Raw genomic sequence first — 8,393 nt, 5'->3', positions numbered from 1 at the left:
AAACGAGAGCACACATTCAAATTCACACATGGAATGATCATCAAATGACTCATTCCTTTACTGTGAACTTGCTAGCCTATGTATTTGCTTGTGTAAACTTGCAAAGATGAGTATGGTATGAGAGAATGAGCCCTATAGGAGGAGAGGGGGTGGGGGGCAACAAGTAAACTAACTTGCTGTGTTGAGACAAGAACATGGACTCAATGACCGTTAATATAATTTTATTGCATGCATAAATAACAAATCCTTCAAGGCCATAGAGCATATGGGTGTTCATCCTTTTGAAGATGCTCTGCAACTTCTGACTATAAACACACTAATAGGCACATAAGTATGATCTTATATAAATAACACTTCATTTTAATTCATGTAACATGAAAAAATACATCAGGTATTGTATGCAATTTCAATTTCATTTTCTAATGTTTTCACAACTATAACATTAAGCAAACATCTCACGATTGCTGCCCATTGCATGAGTACACTGTACAATGTTGATATTGCTGTTAATATGTCATCACTGGACATTTTTTGAAATAGTGTTAAAATACCGTCACACCCCTACCTCACAGTCATGAGTACTTTGGTGGTTTGGTGCAAGGCTATTAGACTAATGGCCTCCTTACACCAAACAACTTTGACAAGATTTGAGAAAAGATTCCTTAAAGATTGCAGTCTTTTGAGTAAATCTTGAATGGGGGGCATTAGTTAAAATACTACAATCTTTTAAGAATCCTTCCGAAATCTTGACAAACTTGTTTGTTGTAAGGTGGCCATTAGATGTTTCCCCTCCCACTCAAGCAATTAGGACGCCTTTCACACTGCTCCTGCTTGACCTATCCCTTCTGGCAATTTCCAATCAGAGCCATGCAAACATTTTTATCTGACAGAATAGAGTGTGCGTGCCTCTCTCTACAAACCATGTGCAGTGGCAGAGTCATAAGCCTCAAAAACATGGCCAAACTTAGATGTCTAATGTCAAAACATGATTTAGATAACTTATTGATGCATTCATCTCCAGTAGGGTTGACTACTGCAATGGGCTTTTCCATTTGGTGTCACTGGGCCGAGTCATCATCTACTTCTTGGGCTTCATGTTCTGAGTCCTTGGGCTTTTCTGTGAAAGAGAATCACCTGGAGTTGACCATTTTTAATGCACTTTATTTACACCGATGTATTATAAGTCTTTATGCAGTGGTTTGACACTGACTAAAATAGGAGAAATATGTCACCCTATAAGGACTTTCCAACTTTTTCAGCTAAGGGTTACATTAAACATAAAAAACATACGGTGAACTTACGACATGAACTGTGCCATCTGACAATTTGGGGTGGCATTTTGTCATTCTATGTTGTTGAGTGATTTGTGTGTCCTGGGGGGGCTTGGGGGATTTAAGTGTACTGGGGGGTCTTGGTGGACTTGGTTGCACTGCACCTTCTGGTGGTTTGAACTGTTAAATGAGAGTGTGAGAGAGAAATAGGACAGACAAAATAATTTATTAGAATAATATTACTACAGCACTAAAACAGAGTATCATCATTATAATCATCATCATTCATACACTGTAATACTGATTAGAAAAACAAAAGGGCAAACGCTAAGAATCTTTAGGTCATAATCCAATAAATACTCTGATGCATCTGTGATTAAAGAGAAACGATGCAGTTTTGGCCATTTCTTTGCTGTTTTCTCACTTTTTGCTCGCAGGTTTCTTTACAGAGCTCCCCCTACAGCCTCAGAGTATATGATTTACGACACTCCTCAATCGGTCAGTCTGACGTTTTCCTCTTCCCTGTTCCTCCGACAACAGTTACTCGCTTTCTACTTCTTTTCACTGGCTGTCACGACGAATGTCTGAGAAACTCCATCGCTACCTTGTTCTAGGCGGTACATTCTAATTTTTACATTTTAGTAGAACTAAAGCACTCATTTTCAGGTGCTTGTTGACAGCCATGTCAAAGAACAGGAAACTGGTTTGCCGACTACAAGTGAGCTTGTGCTCAGAGCACATATAACCTATTTTATCAACTCACAGCTTTTCTCTGCTTCACTGAAATCACTCCTGGCACTGTCTTGTTAGACAGCCAGGGATGTGCACTGGTGAAATAACGTTAGCATGGAAAATAGTCTCTCCAGACATATTTCTTACATTCCACCCAGATGAAATTTAATGCCACTCTTCGAAAATTAGCTAAATTTAATACATTTTAAGACCTTAAAAAATGTATATTTTATTTAAGACGTTTTAATACTTTTTAAGGATCCGCAGAGACCCTCTATTGCTTCTAGTGGTCATACCTTATTTTTAGGATCAGTTGAATTGTTTTGAGATTTTTTTTGTAACAGTCTTTACTATGTTAGATATTCATGACATACCTTGTTTGTGATCACTGCAAACCATATTTTTTATTTTTCCTCTTTAGCATTATAAACAATAAATGAAACTGGAAACAATTGAACCAGGAGACTTTGTCACAAGACAAAACAGATGTCTCAAAGCCCATTAGATTGACATGAGCCTACTGCGGTTTAGATTTGTATGGCAGCAACGTTATAGACAAATAGACTAGGCTAGCTAATGTTACACTGACACAACGTAACTTAATGCTCTGAATTCGCAGCCAACATGAAATCCATAACTTTTTGATCACCAAGTTGACATTTCCAGGTCAACCACAAATAATTCCGCTTCTTTTTAATATCATCCAATAACTAATTCAATGTTGATTTAGGCCTATTACTCACTTCAACACCATTGAACACCTCAAACTTCAACGAAGATGAGTTGCCATTGCTGCTGCTGTGCTGAGCTGAAGAGATGTGGACGACACGGCAGGGCACACCCAATGACCATAAATTACCACAACACAACACAACACAGACTCCTCTCGTGTTAGTCACTGAAATGAACGCAACACAGAACCCACTTCTCTCGCGTCAGTCACTGACAGTTAGCAATGCATCGGGAAAAACACTTAGATGATAAGCGCAGCTCAGCAGCAGTTTGTGACGTTTATTAGTGTAACCTAATGTATGAAAACTAGTATTGCCAGGCAATACTACTTTGAAAAGTAGTATTGCCGTGGCAATACTGGTGACCGCAGCCATGCCTGACTCATGGGTGCGGGAAGGGGGGTGCTGAGGGTGCTGCAGCACCCCCTGCTGGAAGGAGATAGATTTTTAAAAAATATTATATATATTTTTAAATAATTACTAATTCGCTGTCTGACATTATTTATATTTTTGTATGTGAAATGATGAGTCAAATAGCAAAAAAGGGTTATGGATAGGTTCGAATATAGGCTACTAAAAATTAACAGTTATAGAGATCAACGTGAACGTGAGTCAGTTACTGTAAGAACTGTGGCCTGGTTTCATCTATGTGATAGCGATCAAGTGTGTAGGCCTACGGTTGATATAGGCCTACATATTCTATGCGATTTACACGTTAAAAAAAAACATGGATAAGCTGAAAGAAACTTTAATTGTGTTTTACAGTTTTGCAAAAATAATAAATGCATAGCTAGTGAAATCATTTCACTATCCTAGTCGCGAGAGACCTCTTGCTGGCTTGCTTGCTCGACATCACACTTGCGGCTGCGCGCTCCCCACTGACACACCTTTTTGCATTACATTTCATTATGCTGACATACACCACAGTTTTACTTTGGCATACATTTACTGACTTCTGTACATAGTTTATTTAATAAACCTATTTTTGTGTTTAATATACTCCGGTGTGGTCTCCCCCTTTTATGTTGTGGCGGCCTTGAGCCAGGAAGTCATGACACATAGGAACTCTGGATCTAATTCATAGTGACCATTGGGTCCTTGGTTACCTGTCTGACCAAGGCGCTTTGTCCCGGATTACTCAGTTTGGCTGAGCAGCCAGATCTAGAAAGACCGTTGGTTGTTCCAAACTTATCCATTTCAGAACAATGGAGGCTACTGTGTTCTTGGCCACTTTCAATGCTGCAGAAATGTTGTTATAGATCACTGTCTTCACACAACCCTGTCTCGTAGGTCTACAGACAATTTTCTCAACCTCGTGGCTTGGTTTTCACTCTGACATGCACCATCAACTGTGAGACCATATATAAAGAGATGTGTGCCTTTCCTAACTAGATGTACCACATAGCGGTACAAAATATGACCGCTATTCAGTCCTGTACATCCATTCTGCGAAAATAAATCACATTAATCAATTTGTCTCCATCCCCCACTCTTGAAACTTTTGTGTATGCTTGTTTGGCATGTGTGTTTGCGGGCCTCACAAAAAGTAGCCTACTGATGCTGCAAAGGTTCAGAGCTATTCTAAATGCAAAAGTGCATAGAGGGAGTTATGACAAAACAGTGACTGTTAACAAACTATAAACTATATAAGGTAGGCCCTATGCTAGGCCTATTACACAACATGAATTGTAACTAGGCTATGCTGGCGACCCAAATAAAATCTCCTTTGGGAACCAATGGCTTACAGTATCAAGCAGACTTAAACTGCCACCTCTTGGCGAAAAGTTAATAGTTTTGCATATTAGTAGTAATACATTTCACGCAGCTGCGTGAATCACGGAAAGCGCGAATGAAGTGGACACTTCTAAAAGGGACCCACGGTACAGGAGCTGAAGGTCTGTGGCTAAAGCAGCCATAATGAAAGTGTTATCATTGTTTGGATACTTCACACACACAAGCTTTTTAACCGCATAGACTACAACTACCAAGCTGGAATCAAAGCACATCGACTCCCCTCTCACACCCTAAACACGCACTTCGAACAAACAAAAAAGCGCCTCAGTCTCACGGTATAGCCATAGGCAAAACTGTATCGGACCGGTGTAACGTTGGTAGGCTACTAAATCATCCATCACAAAGAATGATTTGTGTAGGTAGGTACAGCCCTGCCCTGGATACATCTCTCAACGCGCGCTCTAAAACATTTGGTTTAAATGGAGATGTAGATCATCACGGGTGCGTTAATAAATCTACATTGTGGCGAGTTGACACAAATTATTCACTTTGAGTCTTTGACGAATTTATGTAGTTTCAGTTACTTTGAGCCATGAATCACCTTAGCTTCGCTAGCGGCGGTCATAATAATGTCCAGTGAATTAATTTCGGCACAGGTGGACTCCAATCAAGTCCACCAAGGACCAAGAACCATTGATAGAAGTAGGATGCACTAGATCTAAATTACAAGCGTCATGACAAAGGGTCTGAATACTTACAGTATGTAAATTAAATATTTCAGTCTTTTATTATTTATAAATTTACAAAACACTCCACACTTTCTGTGGAGTGTTGGAGTATTGTGTGTAGATTGAGATGAGAGAATTGAATTAATTTTAAGATGAGTCTGAAACTTACAATGTGGAAAAAGTGAAGCACTGTGAATACTTTCCTTATGCACTGTAAATATCCAAAGCCAATTTGGGAAAAGGCTCTTGAGATATAAAAGTGCATCTAAAATAAATAGAATATTGTGGAATATTGTGGAAAAGTGTGTTGGTTCAAGTAAAACAAAACAAAAAATAAACATGTTATAAAATTAACAAATCTATCATTCTGTGTCATTGTTGGCAAAATGATCGGAGGGCTCAGAAGCCCCTAGCATTTTGGGGTGCCCAAAATTTCTAGCGACGCCCCCGACCTTGGTATTTTAAAAATTCAGACTACGACCTTGTCTGGAACATGTGCTGAATAACAGGTCTCTTAACTAACGTTAACCAGTAAAAAAAAAGTACTTACCGCACATATTTCCATGTCCTTTGGTGAAGTTAATCGTGGTCTTTAGTGGCATCAACCTGATAAATAAATGCACATTATTTACCTTAACCTTAGCCCATAAACCTTCAGATGAAACACAGCAACCTAACTAATCCAACACTTAATATTTAGTAAGCTAGCTAAATATTAAGTGTTGGATAAGTTAGGTTGCTGTGTTGGCATGAATAAATACTAGCTAATGCTCAATGTGGTCCCTATTTAAATTACCGTTACGTTAATGATTACCCAAACGGCTAACGATAGCTAACGTTCACTGTTAACAATTGCCATATGCAAGATATAGTGACATTACGTTTAACCACCAATAGCAACATTTCTAAAGACAAAGATACAATGAACATCTGAACGCTGTACTCTTACCTGCACAATCTGTGAACATAATTCGTCGGGTGTAGTCAAAATATATTTTTCTGCGAAGTTGGTTTCGTCAAATGTGCCGCTTCTTGGCCGTCAACTGTTTCAAGACATGCGTGGTACAGATATTACAGAGGAATCGTTACGTCTTCTACTACGTAATTATGCGCATGCGCAGAACGGATCTGGCAGGCGGTACGGATCGTGTACTGACACACGTACTAAGTTTGGTTATGATACATGAAATGGTTGCGGATATATGAGCTCACTTCCTGTTTGGCGGCTTCGCCACAAATTTTGATTGGCTGTTACGAGACAACGGTTTTAGTTCCGAAGACGAAAAGGGATAACCTTTGTGCGGATTGGTCTGAAGATCATATGTACTAAGTTTCATGAAAATCGGACAATTTATGTGCGGCGTGAAACTTTTTAAAGGTTTTTGACAAAATCCAAAATGGCGGAAAATCCATCATGGCGGAAAATGACATCATAGAGTGTGGTCCAAGGATTCCAACGATACCTCATTTTTGACAATCGGGTCAACGGGTCAAAAGTTACGTGCGTGAACGCACGTCCAACTTTGGCCTACTCTAGAGTGCTCAAGGTGCCGGTATGAAACTTGGTGAAATTAATCATGAGACTGTCCCCAATCAGTGTGCCAAATTTCACAACTTTTTACCAGACGGTTCTATGGGCTGCCATAGACTTCAATGGCAGAGGATTTATAATAATAATAAGAAAACTAAGAAACACAATGGGTGCCTTCGCAGCTTCGCCCCCAATAATTTAGCTGTCTCTCAGAGACTTAAAGATCCAAAAGTCCCAGTGGGCAGCACAGTGCCTTTCCTTCAGAGATGTGACAACTCAGACACAGAGGAGCATAAACAAACCTAAAGCATGATGGCTGCATGCTAGTCACTGTGATTCCTGGCCATGGCTGGCACTCTCTTCCGGACAAAACCCCTCATGAAGGTGGAGGTGGGGATGTATGGGTGTGTGGCGACTGGGAAGCCTCGGGACTTAAGGGGAAGAGATGAGCTCTGTTGTGAGGTTTGGGCTTTGGTCGTGGCCCCACAGTTATGTAAGTCCAGGAGAATCGTTCAAACCCAAAGACAGAGATCAGGAGGCAAATTGGTTCAAATTTCAGCTATCCAAATGTCATGGAGTAGGAGATGGAGACAAATCGACAAGCGTGGTTTATTTTAGCGGAGAGGATGTACAGGACTATGCGGCAGTCATATTTTGTACCGCTGTGCGGTACATCTAGTTTAATTCATTATTTTGCATTAATATACCGTAATCATTTTATAGTAAATACAGGACAATATCAGGACATTTTTCCTAAATGTCAGAGAGTCACTGAGGTCCAGAGACAAATAATAAGTAGCAACCCTGATTCTCAAATAGATCATATGGCAGTATGTTGATAAGTTGGTCACAGTGTGAAAAAATGATAGTTTACCATTTTCATCTACTTATTCACCAGCTACAAGCCAAGGCTTTGTAAGCTAAGGCTTGCCTACATTGGTGTAAAATGCCACTAACTGTATGTCAAATTTTGGGACTGTCAACAACTTCTGATCTAAAGCAGAATCTGATTTTTAAATGTTTATGACCTGAGAATGTTAGTGTGGAGCTCTGCAGCCAAATCTTTCCATCTCTCTAGGATTTTTGAAGAATTCCAGGCACATCACCTTGTGGATGAAGGCTCAGGTGGATCACAGGCAAAGCAAGGCAACACCTCCGGAATGCCAAACAGGCAGCAAGGACTTTCAGCAAGCTTATCTGATGCCGCTCCAGTAAGCTCCAGCAATGCCAGGCTCAAAGGCAGACCACTTGAGGCTCTGGGTGACAAGGAGGCCTGCTGGATTCTTCTAAGAACTCTGTACAGTAGCCTATTCTCTCACGACAGTTTGCAGCTTGCAAACTCCATATCAGTGCTGAGATCATGCCAGTGTTATGTAACTGTTTTGTGTGAGAGGCCATTTTTGTGTGTGTGTTCCTTGGATGGTCATTTTTCAAACCACTCAACCAGACATTTTGGAGTAAAATGAGATGATCCAAATATTACAAGCCCAGTTCAAATATAAAAATTGAATAAAAGAAAATGTCATTATGAATAATGAGACACGTCTACCAAAAATATACGCCTTCATCCCAAATTCCATCATCCAGCAAATTAACTCCACATGACTTTTTCCAGGTTTGATTTTGCTTGGACCCAGAGACTATGGCTTGTATGGTTAGCTGAGCA

General features: G+C 40.0%; 1 long non-coding RNA gene across 1 annotated transcript; it reads right to left on the bottom strand.

Moving 5' to 3' along the window:
* Positions 1–506: 506 nt before the first annotated feature.
* LOC121692792 lies at positions 507–6,348 on the bottom strand. The gene is made up of 4 exons (XR_006025343.1): positions 6,146–6,348; positions 5,747–5,802; positions 1,302–1,451; positions 507–1,117 (listed from the first exon to the last, which is right to left on the bottom strand). It is a non-coding gene; the product is annotated as an uncharacterized LOC121692792 (long non-coding RNA).
* Between the last annotated feature and the right edge of the window lie 2,045 nt (positions 6,349–8,393).

Source organism: Alosa sapidissima, chromosome 19 (assembly GCF_018492685.1).
Source record: "Alosa sapidissima isolate fAloSap1 chromosome 19, fAloSap1.pri, whole genome shotgun sequence".
NCBI lineage: Eukaryota > Metazoa > Chordata > Actinopteri > Clupeiformes > Clupeidae > Alosa > Alosa sapidissima.
The sequence above is the reverse complement of the archived record's forward strand: the minus strand, read 5'-3'. Positions and strand labels throughout refer to the sequence as shown.